The sequence below is a fragment of the Apium graveolens genome, chromosome 4 (genome assembly GCF_009905375.1).
Source record: "Apium graveolens cultivar Ventura chromosome 4, ASM990537v1, whole genome shotgun sequence".
Taxonomy (NCBI): Eukaryota; Viridiplantae; Streptophyta; class Magnoliopsida; order Apiales; family Apiaceae; genus Apium; species Apium graveolens.
Window position 1 is genome coordinate 204157693 of NC_133650.1, and position 21585 is coordinate 204179277.

Below are 21585 nucleotides of genomic sequence, written 5' to 3' on the forward strand. Positions count from 1 at the left end.
ATCAAGTCGAGCTAGTTTTCAAGAATTACTAATCGGAAACCAAATCTAATCTATACTAAACTATAATAACATGAATGAGGTATAATTTATAATTTGGTTAATCCCATTTTAGTTATCCCTTTCCATCACGACCGTCGGATATTCCTCATCAAATAATCGGAGCCGTTAGATTCAAATACTAAAAAAATACACTCCACAAGTTCTCAGGTTCGAATCCCGTTAACAACAAACATTTATATTATTATTTATAAAGATACATATAAGTTATCAGGTTCAAATCTTACCAACAACAGTTATTTACATTATTATTTATGAATAAGATATCATCAATCATATATTATTTATACTATTTGAATTTAACTTGAAATTATGCACAGTAAAATTATAATTATATAATCATTATTTACTATTAATTATTTATAAATTTTTTTAATTAAACTATAAAAAATACAAAAAGGATTATATAAATATTTATCAACACCGGTGCATTGCGTAAGCTAGTTTTAAATAAACCATGCACTCACAAATCACATGATTTACACGTAATCAACATTCACTTCTTTATTATTTCTTTTATTAGATAATAGTCATGCATTTAGTTAATAAAATATTTCAGAAACCCATACACTAACAGGAAGTTGCACATACATATTTAGTTTTTGTGAATAGTTTTGGAAAATATTAAAAAATAGAAAAAAATGAAAGTGGAAGTAATCTTTGTTTTGGTCACTTGCTTAGAGTATCTCGTTTTAGTTATAAATGAGTGGCTAAATTGGACCTGTAAGACAATATGTAAAATTTGTTGAATGTGTTAGGTATTATAATTCGATGGTATTGGCTATATTGGTTAGCTATATTTTAAAAATAGTATATTATAAAATTTTATGTTGTTATAAATAAAATATATTATTTCAATATGATAATAAATGATTATTTTTTTTTACAGATTTTCTTAAATGTCTCTATTGGTTCAACAAATATAACAAACATCAGAGGTTGACTATATTTATAAATAAGGGGAATGTACCATTACAGATGGATTTTTTTTACATAATCTCTATATTTTTTATTTATAACATGTATACATGATTTTTAGCTAAAAGTTCTATATAGTTGGAGATGCTCGTACTCTCCTTGACTTGACGTAAATAAATAACTGAGTCAATTTGGACAATGTGTTTTCTCTGTTTGTTGATTTGGATAAGATATATCAAGGCAATTGCTAATTTGCTATAATGCTTGGAACATCTAATTTTCAAATCAGAGATAAAAAAAAGTCAATGTAGTGTTCATTCTAAATGCTTATCCTCAAATATATTTATACTTTGAAAATTTGTTACTTAAGTCCTTATCATAAGTATAAATATAGTTAATTATCTCAAAAATCCTGAATCATTGTATTTATCAAGTAACGTCCAAGAAATTAAAATATAAATATTTTTTAGGCTCCATAAATAATATTGAAAATTATAATGTTTGAATATTTTGTGAGAGGTCATGGCCATCATGGTCGAGCCCAAACCAACAAAATAAGCCCAATTTTATGAATTTTAGCTTTTTTGTGCTCCTCAACCGCCTGTGAAGGCCGGTCCACTCGAGTTCTGCCCCATAAAGACAACTAACATCCTCATATGGGAGTACTGACCTAGGGGGGTTCGGACACGCACCAGTCGTCGACATCTTACTCTATTACTGTCGTCGTCAACATCAGTAAGCATGACAACTCTTAAACATTCCCTCAAGCATGTGGCTGTCATATGTCTCAAATTCCTATAAATACCCAACGACACAACAGATGTAAAGAGGACATTTTTTATACCGACTTTAGTAAACTCTACCTTCTCTCTCTAAAATTTGACCGGAATACTCATTTTTACATCGAAGGTATTTCATCGGGCATTCTGTTTTAGGTAGCTTGGGTCTCGGACTCGGCTAGCTCTAGGCCCATGAAAATTTAATAACTTGTCAGTTTGCAAGTAAAAACATAGTCTAAGTGCTGACAAGCCCTGAAAGGTCCATCATAGAACCACTTTTATCAAATTTTTCAAGTATATCTCAACCTATTATTTTGATTTGAATTTTGGGAGTGTCACTAGAAAAATTAAAAATTGTTTCAGAATTTTTTTTCTTGACTCTATAAACATTTTTTGGTGACCCTTGTATTTTGTATCAGGGTTCGGGAAAAGTGACTTACCTTGTCTAAACTGTTGTGGGAGACTAATATATTTGTTACATGTGCAGGTATGCACATATCTACTTATCTTATAAGTTGTTCGAAGTTTTCAAAAAGTTATCTGTCATTAATATGTTATTAAGTTAATCATTTATCTGATTTAAGTTCTAGTTAATTGAACACTATTAGTTTTCAATTAAACAGTGGAACACTATTAGTTTTCAACTAAGTAATGGCTTTATTAAGTTTTTATATTTATCCTAACAAACTGAGCAATGACAAAAATTTCCTCATATAAATCTACATCATTCTACTCCACTACATTACTAATGGATCCTATATGAGACCTAATCAACATGCATGATCTTATTTTTCTGAAAATACTACTATAATATAAATGACTCACTACTCACCCTGAAATGGAGGGGAGACATTTTTTGATATTCCAGTCTTGTGTAACAGATGGTTTTGCTACTTCACTGCAAGTAGATTGGTCAGAACGTCCACAAGCTATGAGTATGATGACACATAAGCTGTAGTTACTGCCCCATCAACTATTTTGTCCCTGATAAAATCACAATTTATCTTTATGTGTTTGATCCTTTCGTTCAGTATCGGGTTGACAGTAATTGCCAATGTAGTTTGATTGTCGACGCTCTTGACGATGGTTATTACAAGTTTTTCAAACCCATTTCTTTGAACAAGGATGTTAACCAAGTCACCTCATTATGACATGTCAATGTCTGGCACGATAATATTCCTATATTGTGGACCATGCTACTAGCGATTGCTTTATGATCTTTCATGACACTGGTGACGAACCCAGCAACACAATACCCTGACGTGGATCTCCGAGTTATAGAGCGGCTGACCCAATCATTATCACTATAGGTAGTGAATTGGGCTCATGATGAGGAAGCCAACAAAATTTTCTGCCCAGATTATTAATAAATATCTTAGAATCATTCGATACTTGCATATGTACATTTGTGATTTTTTGCTTATGTTGGGCCAAGTTATGCATTTAAAATGACATATCTGGTCTAGTGATTGTCACATAAAGTAGCTTTCCCATCAACCATTGATATATTTTTGGATTTTACATTAACTCTCCCTTGTTCTAGCCCAACGACATTTGAACATCCACGATAATTTAAGTGGTGTTGATTTCAACATCCCATATTCTTTATCATGTACTTCATATGAAAGATAAAAAAAAAATTGCACTAGTTTTATCTATCTCCAACCCTATAAAGTAACTTACTAGACCTAAATTTTTTAAACAAAAATTCTTCGATAACTCAGTCTTCAAGTCCTTAATTAAATGTTCACAGTTTCCTGAGATTAGCAGTCTATACTCGATGGTCATTAACGCTACAATCACCTTAGTGTTGATCTACGGTGATTGTAGCGTTAATGACCATCGAGTATAGACTGCAATAAGCTTTTGAGTGACAAAATTCCATTTCAACCAAAATGGCGAAAAATTTATAATTCCATTATCTCGAGGCTTGGCGTAATCTATAGAGAGATTTTCACAATGTACACACCATTTCGTGAGTCACCAGTAGAAGGATCTAGATTAGTAGGATGGCATTCTTGTCATTGCTCGGTTTGTTCGAGTAAAGATAAAAATGACTAGTGTGGGTTTGATCACCAAAGGTTTATCGCAGGTTGTTTGCATTATTAAAAGTTAAACATTCTCTCACTATCTCGTCCTATATTATTATCATTTGTGTTTATTCTTTATGGTATAAAACTGCATCTAATATTGTGGATAAGAAGAAAAGTTCTTAATAGTGAGATTCATGACTTATCATATAGTGGTTAAGTCGTCACTTTATAGTCTAATAAAGTGTGTGTAGTTCTATACCCATACTCTTATTTTATCTAGACCTATTTCTTCTACCGAACCAAACCGAATTTATCGATTTCTCTAAATTTCAATCCGAACCAAACTGTTAAGTAAGAAAACCAAACGATCTGATCAGTTTAAAATAATTTGGTTTGGTTTTGTTTTAAACCGTTTTTATTAATATGAAAATTCAACAACTAAATTAAACTTAACCTTGAAGTTTAAAAGTAAAAATAGGAAGTTTAAATCATATTATGAATCGATATTTTAAAGGATATTAAATTTACAAGAGCTTGACTAATAAAGAGAGAGGGAATAAGATTAAAAAATTGTGAATCTTGAACTTTTTATGAAAAAAATGAAAACATAATACATATAAAATAATTAAAATTCCATAAGAAAGTTTTTATGTGGATACTTTTATATGTATAATATTTTACATATTTTGTTGATTATAATTTATTATTATATATAACTCACATATGTATATTAATGTTTCAATAAAAATATTCAGTTCGGTTCGGTTTGGTTATTTCGGTCAGTTTGAAGATAAAAACTGAAATCAGATCGTAAATATTCGATTTTTAAAAATTTCAAACCTTTACCGAACCAAATCGTTAATAAACCAAAAAAATTGGTTTGGACGGTTTGTGCCGGCTGGTTTCAGTGGGTTTGGAGAATTCTTTCCCAATCCTAATCCTAGGAGCCAATACTGCAAATGCTGAGGAGTGCGAAACAGATGAAGAGATTGACTATGATTTCTCAGGGATGGTATGCAATGAAAAAAATAAAAAAATGAACGCGGTGGAGTGGATTATTAATTCGGGAGCAACGGATTACATGATGTTCTTATTAAAGAATTTAGTGAACGTTAAACTAGTCCATTCTACATTCACGATCATTTTGCTCATTGGAGACACTACATGCATAACCCACATTAGTGATGTTCTACTGCAAAACAGCCTAAAGCTAGAAAATGTGCTACATGTCCAACAATCTAATCACAATTTGCTTTCAATTCATATATTGGGGATGGACAACAAATGCAATGTGATGTTCAACCCAGGAAATTGTGTTATAATTGACTATGTGACAAGATCCATTATCGGAGCTGGTGAGTTGAAGCAAAGGTTGTACTATCTTAAACATGAAAAAATGGAGAGACCAAAAATGACTATGACAGTTTAGATATTATGTTGCAATGACAAAGACAAGATACAAGTAGAAAAGTAGGAGATCAAGTTTGTTATTTGACACTAAAAACTTGGCCATGCTTCGATTTCAAAGTTTCAACATATTGAAAAAGTCAAGTCTTTTATTTTACAGCTGGTTTCAGTGGGTTTGGAGAATTCTTTCCAAACCCTAATCCTAGGAGCCAATACTGTAAATGTTGAGGAGTGCGAGACAGATGAAGAGATATACTATGATTTCTCAGGGATGGTATGCAATGGAAAAAATAAAAAAATGAACGCGGTGGAGTGGATTATTAATTCGGGAGCAACGGATTACATGATGTTCTTATTAAAGAATTTAGTGAATGTTAAACTAGCCCATTCTACATTCACGATCACTTTGCTCATTGGAGACACTACACGCATAACCCACGTTAGTGATGTTCTACTGCAAAACAGCCTAAAGCTAGAAAATGTGCTACATGTCCAACAATCTAATCACAATTTGCTTTCAATTCATATATTGGGGAAGGACAACAAATGCAATGTGATGTTCAACCCAGGAAATTATGTTATAATTGACTATGTGACAAGATCCATTATCGGAGCTGGTGAGTTGAAGTAAAGGTTGTACTATCTTAAACATGAAAAAATGGAGAGACCAAAAATAACTATGACAGTTTAGATATTATGTTGCAATGACAAAGACAAGATACAAGTAGAAAAGTAGGAGAGCAAGTTTGTTGTTTGACACTAAAAACTTGGCCATGCTTCGATTTCAAAGTTTCAACATGTTGAAAAAGTCAAGCCTTTTATTTCACAGCACAAGGAAAAAGTATGTCTCACTCATCCTATCCAAAAATGACTAGAATAACATTTCCCATGAGCAATTCACATACTTTAAAGGCCTTTGACTTGGTGCATACTGATATTTGGGGGCCCTATAAAGTTGCTATTATGAGTAAATTCATATTATTTTTAACATATTTAGATCATTACTGTTAGGTACTTGACATGTATATACCATTATAACAAGCATAATCAAGTAACAGTGTTACTTTGCATGACCAAATGAAGTCTACCATTTAAATTAGTGATAAGTTTTAATGTACTTGTCTTTTTTATCTTTTAGACAACTCCTAATATTATAAGAGCTTATGGATTCTCATGCAACAGTCTTGTGCATAATAGTTATAGAATAAATCAATTTGGTGAAGTTCAATGAAAATTGTTCAAACAGCATACTGAAGAAAGAAGATCAATAAGTTGCAGAAATTCTCTAATTTTAATATCGTGAAGTCTAGAAGTGCTACATCATGAAGTCTATCAAATCCATACAGTGAAGTCCAGTTTACATCCATATCGTGAAGTTAAAGTTTGGAGTATGTTGAGAAGTCCAAACTTGTCCTAATTTTGTGCTAAACCGAGTAGTCAAAGAAAGATGCTATTTCGTGAAGTGCAGAATTATACTACATCGATAAGTTCAAAGTAAATTGGATATCATAGTCAAGCCAAATGGAGTTCAAGATATCTTCACTTGGTATCTTCACAACAACACTAATCTATACTCTTTATTAATAAGCAAAATAATGTATAATTTGGTGCTAAAAGTACCAAAGTACAAAATTTGGTACTTACCTGATATAAGTTGACTTCTATTCTCAATAAACTTTATTTTTAACACAAATCGACTTATATTCTTTGTAAATTTTATTTTCTTTTTAGTTAGTGTTCATTCAATCGTAATTTTAATCGATAATTAAGTAATATTAAATAAACTATATTGCAAAAGCTAATTATAAGATAATTATCAAATTATATTAATTAATATTAAATTATCTAAAGAACATATACTTTTTTTTGCTAAGCATAAAGAACATATACTTGGTTCATAAGATATAGATACAATTCGTTTCACAAAAATAAAACTAATATGTTAGATTTCTATATCAAGTAAAAAAATGCAAAATTAGAATTAACTGATTCGATTCTTTTTAACCACATAACTATTTTTTGCAAGTACCAATTTAATATCGATATTAATATATTAATTTTAATTCGTATTTTGCACGGATTATGAATAATTCTCTATAAATATTAATCCAATGTTTTTAGTTTCAGCCCGTGTATCGCACGGGTTATCAACTATCTATATTAATAAGGAAATCATGTTTGGGTCCTAAATCTTGGTACTTACTAGAAAATTATACAAATATTTTTAAAATTTTATGTAATAAAATCTCAACTAACAAAAATTAACTTCTCTCTGTAAATTTTATTTCCCTTCAATTTTTATTTGTTGTTGAATATCCAAACGTCATTTTACTTCAAAATAATTGTATTAGTAAGTTAACCTGTCAAATTTATATAAGTAAATAATTAGGTGCATGCATAACTAGAACTATATGTTGAAATTTTAGAGTTACACTTAACTTCGATTTTTTAAACTACATATTTTAACAGCATTTTATATATTATATTTAGATATGTATTTTGCATGGATTATAAGTTTCAGTTTTATGCAATTAATAATATGAAACTATTATTTTTAATTTCGTGCCCGTGCTTCGCACAGGTTACCAACTAGTAAAGATTAATAGAGGATATTATACATGTAGGTGGTCCATGGAAATATGTCAAGCCTATAACCAAACTTGGAGAAAAAGAAAACAAAGCATGCAGCAAAAGATCATGAGCAAATAACATAATGAAGTGGTCTTCAAAAGCTGCTACATGTCCCCTGGCAGGATATGATTGCTTACTACAAATGGGTGTGCACACTGAGTAGTATATTGATGTATCTATATTGTGCACATTCCACATTTAATCGTGCAAAACATTGAGCTTTTTATAATATTTTCTCTCCTTATAAGTCAAAACTCAAGAAACTGTTCTTGATAAAAAGCCAAGATAAATAAATTCATTTTTCTTGGAGCTATAACAATAATTTCTTTATTTGATATATCTAAAGTAAAATGGATAAAATCTCTGTGTTCTTTATATGCTTTAAGTTGTTGCAACTTGTTTCATTCTTAGCTTTCCAGTTTTTAAAAAGAATTTGAAAAAGTTTAAAAAATGTCAATCACCCCTGCCTAGTTTTTGGTTCCCTGTTTTCTAACGATTACGCCAGAATGACTTGGGTAAATTTGTAGGAAATGAAATCGGACTACTTGAGTTTGCTGGTGAAATTTGAGGCATACAGTTTACATAGTTTAAAGGGAAAATATTGAGCAAGTTTGAAGAATAATATTTAACTCAACAATACTGGTTTGGATAAGTCAATATAGAACAAAGAACTTGCAAATAATCTAAATTCCACTGAGATCAATTTGGAATGATGATTTGGTATATACATCATGATCTTGGTAGCTGCACTGAAGAAGACATCAACAGAAAATCCGTATAAAGTTCATTAATATGATCAGGAAATGAAGGAATAAGGTTGAAGTCATTCGAAACAGTTATTATGGTTAGTGTGGATACCTAAAAGATTCTAAGTGAAGATGAATGGATGTTATAGAAGACTTGGCAGTGGGTTATGTATAATTAAACAAAGGCTTCAGAGCGGAACTAGTCATCTGTGAACCAGACCAATTGCACTAGGCGTCAGTGATTCATGAAGGGAAACTAAGTGTTATTCTCAGAAATACTTTTAAGTGGTATTCATAATCAAGGTTAATGTTAAAAGATTAAATTATGAAGACCTGGAAATTAGAATATTTGAAGACAAAAGACTGAAGACTTGAAGATACAGAGGACTGCAGATCTATGCACACAAGAATGGCTTAAAGGCTTTAACATAATCTAAATACAAGTCTCTGGACTTTTATTTTGTCTATTTGTAGGAATAAATGGAAGCCTTTGGTCAATTTCTAGCCATTCTCTCTCATCTTGGAAACTTGTAGCATTCTTGGAAGTACCTTGGCAACTTGTAGCATCCTATGAAATATCAAGTGACCATCAAACTTCTCTCTCCTCTTTTTGGCCGATTTTTTAGGTAATAAATACTCCATTATCAATTTCCAAGTTGTTATGGTCGAGTCGGAGCAATACAAGGTCGACTTCTAGCTTTAAGAAAGAGAAGGTGGCAATTAGTAGCTTCAAGGGCCCCATGGTCAATTTTTAACAAGCCAAAGATCTACATTTTCAACTTGTAGCACCCATGTGACTTCATGAGGATTTGAAACTATAAGAGAAATTCTAGGTCAATTTATAGCTTCAAGGCAAGAAAGAAGTCGACTAGTAGCTTCTATGCGGTCTCATGTGTCAATTTGTAGCTCTCAAAGCAATACACTGTCGATTTGTAGTCCTTGGAACACTATATGGTCGACTTTTAGCTCTCGTTAGTCGATTAGTAGCAATCTAAGCTCAAATGATTGGACAACAATGAACCACATGTCCCTATCTTCTCAATCAAGTCACATCACTCTGTATCCATTAGATCTTTGAAGAAACAAGTAGTCTTCTCCAGCAATAAAGTACTGAAACTCTACCAAATTCTTTTTGTGAGAGCTAATTTGATTAATTAAGGTTTTTACAAGGAAAAGTGCTGCCAAAATTTACTCACACCATAAAGACTTACACATCTACATTCGCAAGCGTTACATCTATGTTTTAATAGGTTATTTGATAAGGACTCTAGTTTGTTTGAGTGATAAAGAGAACCCAAGATTGATAACTTATAATATCGGTTCTTTTTATATTTTTTTCTTCGAATCTTTTGTATTTGAAGTTATAAGCAAACCCTTGTGGTTATTTTTCTTAATATAAGAATTTAACCTTGAATATTGTGTCTAGTTATTTTAGTTTTGATTCCGCTGCTTAAAATTTGATAAAAATGATTAAGTTACATTCACCCACTCTATAATTGAACTCTGGACCTAATAATTGGTATCATAGCTTATTGATTTATATACATATCAGATTTGTTAGATTAGCAAGTTCTGTGTTAATTTTGGTTTGTGCGGAGACTATGAGTGCTTTCGTAGGTGTAGATCTGATTTGGGTTTGTTAGTTTTGACTTGATTGAATTTTGGAATTATTGATTGAATGGGTAGTTGTATTTTGAGATGGTATATTACAAAATTTTCTCAGATCTGAAAATATGAGTTATAAGAAAGTTAGTAGTATTAAGGTTCCTCAATTCGATAAATCACGGTGTAATCTATGGAAGAAAAAGATGCTTTTATATATTGAGCCTTCAAATTCAAAATATATGAATGTCTTAAGGAATGGAAGACACGTGCATATGAAGGTGAATGGACTGCAAAGAATAAAGAATTAATTGGATTGGATGAAGGCCTACAACTTATTCTGGTGAATTTGACGGATGATGATATGAGTCACCAAATTATGATCTGTGAAAGTGCTAAGCATATGGGGGAGACCATATAACGGTTGATGGAAGGAATTGAAGACGTCAGGCAAAATCGACTGGATATCTTGACTTCACAATATGAGGCTTTTAAATCTTTGCCATGAGAAAGTATAATCCAAGTTTTGGAAAGGCTAAATAAAATATTGAATGAGTTGGGTATACAAGGTAAAAATTATCCTTAAAGAGAAGTCAACAAAAAGTTCATGTTGACCTTGCCTCACCACTTAGAGAATAAAGCTTCATTTGTTCGTGAACGTGCTGACTTTAAGACCATGACACTTGAGAAGTTTTATGGTAAAATGAAGACACATGAGATGGAGCAAGAACAAAGGAAAATCATCTATGGCGCTGGTACTCAAGACCATTGTGCTTGTTGTAAGTTACTACAAAGAGCTGTGCATAACTACTGTAAAGCCGAGGTCTAAAGTTGAAATGCCCTTTGAAGCTGATATGGATTTTGGTAACCTCTCTGGTAACCCAAGTGATTGTTATACCACTGAGGAGATGCAGAGTATGGAAGATCCCCCTATGGCCAATCTTGCAGGGATGTTCAGTAACATCAGGTTTAGAAGGAAACAAGGATTTTGGGGTTCTGGAAGCAACAATCGTGGGCAAAGGTCAAATTCATCTTCAAGATCTGGCTATAAAACAGGGATGGTTGACAAAAACAGGTTCAAATGCTACAATTGTGATGAGGTTCGGCACTTTGCCACTGAATGCAGAAAGTCCCAACAAGTTAAGGACAAAGGGAAGTTATCAGAAAAAGATTCTGGAAGCTCAAAGAAGTATCCAGTGAGATCTTACATAGCTGAAGGAAAAAGCTGGGATGACACTGATGATGAAGAAGAGCAATTTGGAAATCTAGCACTAATGGCATATTCTTCTTTACAGGTACAATTTCCAACTGTTTGTGCTTTACATGCTGATAATCTATGTGAGAATGAACACTATGTTGCTTTTAGACAAACTGTCTTAGTGTTTGATAATGCAGTTTCTTATGATAAACTTAAGGTACAATGCAAGACTAAGGAATGTATTGAGCAATATACTGCCATAAGAGAAGTCTATAAAAATGTTTATACTATACTAAGGTGCACCAAGAAGACTGTAGGTGAATTAGAATAAGAACTAAAGAAACTCCAAATTGAAAATGATAAGATAGTTCTTTATAATATCACTTTGGAAAATTATAAGCAAACAAATCAATATTTAGAGCTTAATCTCCTCAATGTTAGTCAATTACTTGACAAAGGATACGAAGTTTTTTTAAGAAGGAGAAATGCTTGATCTCTAATCAGAATAATTAGAAGCTTACTTTTAATAGAGTGAGAACGGGTGATTTGTTCATGGCTGACTGCAATTCTGCTGAAGATGGTCAAGTAATGTGTTTCTACAGTAAAGATTCTCCAGATGAAAGTTGGTTATGGCATAAGAAGCTCTCCCACTTAAACTTCAAAACTAGAATTCTTCGGTTAAGAGGGAATTTATGAGAGGTCTGCCCGAGATGGAATTCAGTCCTGATGGACTTTGTGAAGCATGAGAGAAAGGAAAGTCAAAAAGAGCATCACACAAGAAGAAGACAATGACTGACATCATTGAACCACTACAACTCCTTCACATGGATTTTTTTGACCCAGTCAACGTAATGTCTATGTCAAGAAAGAGATATAACTTAGTGATTGTTGATGATTATTCTAGATACACGTGGGTGGTATTCATACATTCAAATGATGTAGCAACTGATATAATTATTGATCACATCAATAAAATTGAGTTAGAAGCTGTAATGCCTGTTCGTGCTATCAGATAATGAAACAAAAATTAGAAATGCAAATTTAAATGATTTCTATACCGAGAAGGGCATTTCAAGATAGTTTTCAGCACCAAGGACACCACAACAGAATGGCGTGATTGAGAGGAAGAATCGAACACAATGGTTGAAGCCGTAAGGATTATGCTTAATAAAGCCAATCTTCCTACCTACTTCTGTGATGAAGCAATTAACACCACATACTACATTCAAAACAAAACCCTGATTAATAAAATGTACAATAAGACCCCTTATGAGTTAATGGCCAACAAGAAACCATCAGTGAAATACTTTCACGTATTTGGAGAAAACTATTTTATGCTTAAAGATGATGAACATCTTGGTAATTTTGATGTTAAAGCTAAGAAGGTATCTTTATGGGCTATTCTCTGGAGTCGAAGGCGTATAGGGTATATGTGATTAGTGATTGAAAGGTTGTGGAGAACCTTAATGAAACTTTTGATGACACCAAGCTCCCAAGTATTTAGAAGGAAAATAGTTATGATAATCTTGATATTGAAGATCTTTCTGATGATGAAGATGAACCTGAGGTTAATCTAGATAACAATGACAATATCAATGATCCTGATAATGACTATAATTCTGATTCAGATTCTGATAATCCAGATGACACTGGTGACAATTGAAATGCAGTAGAGCAGAGTCATACTATCTTTGAGACAAGTCCACAAGTTTCAGATTATGGAGATTAAGATGACAACAAATCAGGGGGAGGAGAACAAAAAGTAGAACAAGGATCCGCTAGTCAAACTCATAATAATGCTAAAAGTATTGAGTCATCTAGAACTAACTTGCCTTAAGCTGTAAAATGGATTAAATCCCATCTTGTTGATCAAAACATTGGTGATGCAGAGGCAAGAGTTCAGACTAGAAGAGCTACTGCGAATGAATATCTATATTATGGGTTTCTTTCTCAAATGGAACCAAAGAAAGTAGATAAAGATCTTAAAAATCCAGATTGGGTGATTTCTATGCAAGAGGAGCTCAATCAGTTCGAAAGACAGAAAGTGTGGAAGCTTGTACGCATGCCTAAAGATAAATTTGTGATTGGCACTAAGCGGGTTTTTAGAAACAAGATTGATGAAGATGGAATCATTATAAGGAATAAGGTGAGACTGGTTGCTAAGGTATATTCTCAAGAAAAAGGGATTGACTATGATGAAACCTTCGCACCAGTTGCTAGACTTGAAGCCATAAGGATATTGTTAGTATTTGCAGCACATTCAAACTTTAAGGTATATCAGATGAATATGAAATGTGTTTTCCTGAAAGGTGAGCTTGAATAAGAGGTCTACATGGAGCAACCCCATGGCTTCGTAGAATCTGAGTTTGAAGATTTTTTCTATTTATTCTTCAAAGCTCTTTATGGTGTTAAGCAAGCGCCAAAAGCATGGTCTGACACTCTCTCAGAATTTCTTCTTGAAAATGGTTTCACTAGAGCTATCATAGATAAGAGTCTATATCATAAAAATCATTAAAATGATATCATTGATGTGCAAGTCCATGTTGACGATATTACATTTGGGTCTACGAATGATGTACTTTGTGCAAGGTTTGCTAAGCTTACGCAGAGTAGGTATGAGATGAGTATGACAGGTGAGTTGAATTTCTTCCTCAGACTTCAAGTGAGCCAGAAGCCAGATGGTATCTTCATTTTTCAAACAAAGTACATCAGAGATCTTCTGAAGAAATATAAGTTGGAAGATTCAACACCTGGAAAGACTTCGATGGCAACTGCCATAAAACTTGATTAAGACAAGTCTGGAAAGAAGGTGGATCTCACTAACTATCGAGGCATGATTGGATAACTGCTTTACCTAACCGCGAGTCATCTAGATAGTATATTTGTAATATGCTTCTATGCACGGTTCCAAGCTGATCCAAAGAAATCACATCTGATTGTCGTCAAAAGAATCTTCAAATATCTGAAGGGTACACCTAATCTAGGTATCTGGTATCCTAAAAATACGGACTTTGATCTTATCGGCTACACAGATTCTGATTATGCTGGTTAAAAAATTGATCAAAAACGTACTTCAGAAAGATGTCAGTTTCTTGGAAGAAGATTGGTTTCCTGGTTTAGTAAGAAGCATCATTAATTTTCTACATCTACTGCTGAAGCTGAATATATTATTGCTGGAAGCTACCATTCTCAACTTCTCTGGATGAGAAACCAACTCCGAGACTATGGACTTGACTTGAAGAAAATTCCTCTCTATTGTGACAACACAAGTGCCATATCAATCTCAAATAATTTTGTTCAACACTCTAGGACCAGACATATTGATATAAGGTATTATTTTATAAGAGAGCATATAATGAATGGTGAAATTCATTATGTTCCTACAATGGATCAAATTACAGACATTTTCATGAAGCTACCTTCAACAAGTTGGTTAGTGAACTTGGCATGTTGAATTTATCCAATTAATTGGAAATCAACAAATGTAATTTGATGTGAGTAAAATTTACAACCCATATGATGATGTCGTGAGGGGAATGTAACTTTAATTATCTATTATCATTATATTTTCCATGTTCGTAAACTTTTGAAGCTAACTGATTACCATGCTTTACATGCTATATGCTAGTTGGTAAGTACGTTAGATTTTTTGAAGCAATATATAAGTTATTTGAATGCTTTCATGTTATATGATTTTCTATGATGCAAACATTTATGATATTAATATTCATTTTAACGCACACATATCACTCATGCTCTGATTTAAGATTATGTGTGATATTTGCGTACTAGACCCCGAGTCACTCTGATAGTAGACTTCTGAATTACTCTGATTTTCTGATTATTAGTATAAGTGCTAGAATAAATGTGCATCATTACCAGAGATAGTTGTGATATTTTCATGTCAGGTGTATAGTATATTTGATTCGGTCTTGAAGTGACTAATCAATATTGGTACAATCTTTTTTAATACACTCTTGGAATAAAATTTTGATCTTGTGATTTTAACTCTGATTGATTTATGTCAATCTTGTTAGTTTAGATTAGCTCATATCTCCTCTATATATTGGACTAACATGAACTGTTTTAAGCTAATGAGATTTGAATGGATAGAATTGTCAAAAGAATCAGAAGCACAGTCATTTGAGACATCCTTCTTGAATCCTTGTGGTGGTAAGTAAAGGTAAATTTCTTTGATCTTAAGATTGTAAGCTCATGAATTACTCTGATGGCAATCTCTAAATTTTATGATATTGTACTTTGGAAGTTTGTGATCATGAACCCTCAGTGGTTTTAGGAACTGACTATGAGCCTATCCAACCCCATAGGTTCTGACCCAAGTCATAGAACCAAACACTTCTCAAATAATATTCTTTACCTGACTCTGATATATTCATCACATTTTGTTTTAATTCACCTGATTTTCTTGAAATATCAACTCGGTTTCAAACAAATTACCACTTGGTATTGACTTTTTGTTGAGAATGAGGGAGATAGTGCCAAGCAGCACCACATAAGGAAGGAAATGTCAAACCTACATCGCCATCTCTCATAAAATAACGAAGTATCTAAACCTCGAGACAACTGTATGCCCATATGTATTCTCCCAAAAGAATATAGAGCTAAAAAGGCATATAAACTGTTAGTAGGTGCATTCTCGCAATATAATGTAATCTATTGAAATTCGCCTGTCAGCTAGGGAATTTGAATGAGAGTTACTACCCCTTGATATAAATATTTTCTATGCACACGTGAGATTCACACACAAGGAATGTATTGAAAAACAATTGTTATTAAACCACGTCAAGATCCCTAACAATAGTTTGATTTTAATCATTAGATCCTGGCCTTCAAAGCCATATACTCTGATATTTGTATTAAGGTCACGATCCTAGATCTTTGTCACATATTTCGATACTCTGATCTTTGGATTGGTTTAAGATTCTAGACCTTAGTGGTTCATCAAATCTGATAAGTCTTCACAGACTTCAGAAGAAATATTTTATCACTAATGGCATATCATTGATCATTGATTATCTTCCCATAATTCAAATCTGGCAATGATTTTGACTTTAGTCAAAATTGCAAGTTATAAATGAGGACTCAGATATTATGTGACGAGTTTATAAGTTATACTTTTTCATGGAAGTTGGGGGATTAAGAATTCCGCCACTTAAAAGAATCCTAATTTCCCCTCTCAGAAGGAATATCTCTGAATCTCTTGACTGAGACTTTCCATCTTTGAAGGTGGAAGGCAACTTTTTTATGAAAAGGATTTTCTTGCAGGTACACTTGGATGTTTGGATATTTGAGTGAGTGACACAATGTGAGATTGAATGCCAAACACTTGAGTGTACGAGTGGAGTGAAACATAGTGTGAGATCACTAAAAACAAATCACACACTTGCACTGTGAGGAAATAGTTACCAACAATAATCCCTTCACTTGGTTATGTGGTCCTATCCCTCCGCTCTGATATATTTTGAAGGATTACTCAACTAAGCGGGAGAGATTATAGAAGATTATAGAGAGATTATATAGAAAAATAGTCTCTCTTAAACTAATAATGATAGTTTTAACCTTTGTTGTAGTAACAGGGAGGTTCTTCATCTTATGGGGAGAGTTTATTGATTCCGAGTTCCAAAATATGTTCAATATGCTCTATGGGAAGATCTGAAGATTGAAGACATAAATTAGAAGATTGTAGTATGTATCTATCTGTAACTTTACATAAGGGAGAAAACAACCAGTGCTCTTCTGAAGCTGAAGGTTTAAAGAAGATGAAATAGGTACAAGATAGTATTATTTGAAAGTCTAGAGCTGAAACTTGGAAGTTCAGTATAGACCTATTTTTGGAATTAGTTAAATTATGCTTCAAACTGTTGCTTCTCCATTGTTATTTGACTGCCATGTGTAAGAGTCAAATATGAGGAGATTGTTGAGCAAGTTTAACGCAGAATGTTTAACTCAATAATACTGGTTGGGATAGCTCAACATAGAACAAAGGACTTGAAAATAATCTATATTCCACTCAAATCAGTTCAGAATGATGATTTGGTATATAAATAATGATCTTGGTAGCTGTAGTGAAGAATGCGTCAAATAGAAATTCGTATAAAGTTCATAAATATGTTCAGGTAAAGGGGGAATAAAGTTGAAGTCATTTAAGTAGTTATTAGGGTTAGTGTGAAGACCTGGAGGATTTTTAGTGAAGCTGAATGGATATTATAGAAGACTTAACAGTGGGTTATATAGTATAATACGAAGGACTGAGAGCGGAACTAGTCGTCTGTGAACCAGAACAATTGCACTAGGTTTCAGTGATCCGTAAAGGGAAACTAAGTGTTATTCTCAGAAATGCTATTAAGCGGTATTCATAATCAAGGTTAATGTTAAAAGATTTAATTACAAAGACCCTAAAGATTTGAAGATTTGAAGACTTGGGACTTGAAGATATAGAGGACTACAGATCAACGCACACAAGAATGGCTTAAAGACTTGAAAATACTTTTAATTATAAGTCCCTAGACTTGCATTATCAATTTATAGGAATAAATGCCTTTGGTCGATTTCTAGCCATTCTCTCTTCTCTTAGCAACTTGTAGCACCCTAGGAAGTACATTTGCAACTTGTAGCATCCTAAGAAGTGACAATCACCATCATGTTTCTCTATCCTCTCTTTGGTCAATTTCTAAGGGAATGAAGACTCCATTGTTAATTTCTAAGTTGTCATGGTCGGCTAGAAGCAATACAAGGTCGACTTCTAGCTTCAAGAAAGAGAAGGTGGGAACGAGTAGCTTCAAGGGCCCCATGGTCGATTTTTAGCAAGCCTAAGATTTACATTGTTGACTTGTAGCACCCTTGTGACTTTATGAGGTCGATTCTAGCTACAAAAAAATATCTAGGTCAATTTTTAGCTTCAAAGCAAGAAATAAGTCAACTAGTAGCTCCCATGTGTTCCCATGTGTCAATTTGTTGCTCCAAAGCAATGCACTGTCGATTTGTAACTTATTCAAGATCATATTGTCAATTTTTAGTCCATGGAACACAACATGGTCGACTTGTAGCTCTCATTGATCGATTAGTAGCAATCTACGCTCAAATGAATGGACTACAATGATCCACATGTCCCTATCTTCTTAATCAAGTCACATCACTATATATCCATCAGATCTTTGAAGAAACAAGTAGTCTTCTCCAGCAATACAATAACGAAACTCTGCAGAATTTTTTTTGTGAGAGCTAGTTTGATTCTTTTAAGGTTTTTACAAGGAGAAGTCCTGCCAAAAAATACTCACACCATAAAGACTTATAAAACTACATTCGCAAGTTTTAGATCTATGTTTGATAGGTTATTTGATAAGATTCTAGTTTGTTTTAGTGATAAAGAGAACCTTGGATTGATAGCTTATTGTATCAGTTTTTTTTATATTTGTTGCTTCAAATTTTCTGTATTTGGAGTTGTAAGGAGACTCTCGTGGTTATTTTTCTTAATACAAGAATTTAACCTCGAATATTGTGTTTAGTCATTTTAGTTTTGATTCTGCTACTTAAAATTTGATAAAAATGATGAAACTACATTCACCCCCCCCCGTAATTGAACTCTAGACCTAAAAGAAAATAAGCATTGTACCCTCTGATAATGTCTTGGAATTTGTAGACAAGATGGGTGAAGAACATTTTGCCAAGGGACGGATAGTGCATCAAATATCACGCACGTATACATCGCAAAAAGATGCACGTGTAGAAGAAAGCACATTCACGTGTTGAACGCTTCAGGAGTAGTATGATTTCATTCTAGTTGGCCATTGTCATTTTGGGGGAACTGTGTGCTAACTGCAGTGTACACAAAAAATAGATTAAAAAGTGTTGCACTAAACTCTAAAGTGCCTGATGAACAATTTATTGGAGAAAAGGTGTATTATGATGCATTTAAAATATTTGGTGTAGGAACAATTGAATCATTGCCTTCTTTTTTATGAAATTAAATTAAAGAACGATTAGAATATTGAATTTGATCCCTACGGCGCAAGCTATTCAAGACCATGTCTTCAACTATATTCCCTGATTCTCCTTGGATGAAGTGTAGGCTTCAATCTTCCAAGGTTTTCCTCTCCTTAAAGCTTCGAAAATCCAAACCGTAATTGGCTCCCTGATAAAGTGCGGTTTCCTCTCACAAATCCTAGAATCTGATTTCCTTTTCTGCATGATAATCCTAGCTTTAGGAGAATAAGAATATTTATAGGCTATAGTAGGATCTTGAACCATTAGGTTGGGCCTTCTAATGACATTCTGGGCCATTCTCAATGTTATTATATATAAATTCAATCCACTAAAGAATTAATATTTACACTAGATTTCCCAATATCGTAATTTAATTATTTATTTCGACTCCCATATTGTTTGCTCATCAAATTTCCTATGTTTGAGATATTGCATGTTCAAATTGAATTAATTTCTGACAGTTAATTTAATAAATATCTTTTATCCTTGATCATCCACTCAACCTTATAATGCAAGAACAAATCTACATGCAGGATTAAACATAATTATCTTTAAGAGCTTTTAAAGAGGACATTATCACCCAAAAATTTTTGGATACAGTTTCCTTTTATATTTAATATCCCACTCTATATATAATGTCATTACTCAGTACATAAATTCATAATTTAAAATAAATTACTTCATGTATGAATCAAAATATGTGCATTAAATACAAGTATTATTTGCTATATTCGGATTATGAATCTAAGCAATTATAAAATCTTAGTTCATCTTTAATGTCAGAATAAAAGAACTATTCTAATATTTTGATCCCCTTCAATGTACACAAAGTACACAAAGTATACAAGTATTATTTAATAGCCAAGATAAACTATTTTTTTAATAATACTTCTAAGCATTATTCAATAGCCAAGATAGACTATTTCTAGATAATACTGCAGTCGTTCCAGTAGTTTGTCTAATACCGCTTAGACGATTGAATCTTTGTTATAATATATAAGGAGTTTGGCAATCTAATCTTCTTCTTATCTCATTTGAAACTAGATTGTCTAGAATATATAATATGTATACAATGTGAAAACATGCATTCAGGATTTTTAGAAAAAAGATAATTTTATATACTTCAAACGAAGAGTTCAGTATACTCCCTAAAATTTGGGTGGCATGGATGTAGTGGCGGAGGCATTACTAGACCAGGGTAGATCTAGGCTCTTCCTGAATTTGGGATCTTCACATTTTTTATTCTTTTAACTTAAGGTCCAAGTCCATTTTTTCAAAACACTTACTATATATCTCCCTGATTTGAATTTAAAACTGGGTTTAAATAAAAATAATGTATTAACAATAGTCAATTTCATTCATCAAAACAACATTGTTGAACATACAAACAAGGCACATCTTTTTGTTAAGGCATGAAATCTTTCAAAAAAATATTTTTCTCTTCAATATTAATGCGATTGAGCTTCATTATATACCGCCTCAACCAATGCAAATGCCAAAGTCCAATGAGTATGAACTCGAAGATGAATTGGAAGTAGAGTCACTAGAAGCAGAAAATGAAATTGAACCAGTGAAGTGGAGGAAAATGAAATATAGAAGTAGAAGAGGTTGAAATAGAGAAACAAGTCCAAAGAAGAATCATAAGGATATCTGTTGACGGAGGAATCTGGTAACAACAAAGTTTGATGTTTGTTGCCAGAATAAAGATCTACGATGGTGATTCTTCATCGAAAATGCCATCAGAATGTGATGGTTGTGATGAATTGGGGGCTGAGATTGATTAGGGTTAGTTGTAGCTCCCTAAGGCTCTCGATTTCAACCCCTTTCAATGTGCCTATGTACCCCTATTTATAAGGACCAAGCCCAACGTAGTTCTTGGGGAACAAGAAATTTGATGGGTTTAGATTTTTCATCCCGAGACCCAGTAAGAAACCTACCTGACTGGAAACCATCTTCTACTAGTTTTTCAACTGTCCGACTATGAGGCCTAACCGTAAAGGCCCAAGGCTCGTACGTAATTGCAGGACTTCATGAATAATGCATCTCCCTGCACAAGGATAACACTCCGCTATCAGCTATCTCCCTTAATTATGCACGCATGTATAGTCACGGTCTACAAAAATGCCAGACGCATCACTATCCCCAGAATGAGAAGCCTCCACCAGATAGCAGGATAGGTGAGCCTAAGATTTTGGGTGCAAAGTGCAGGA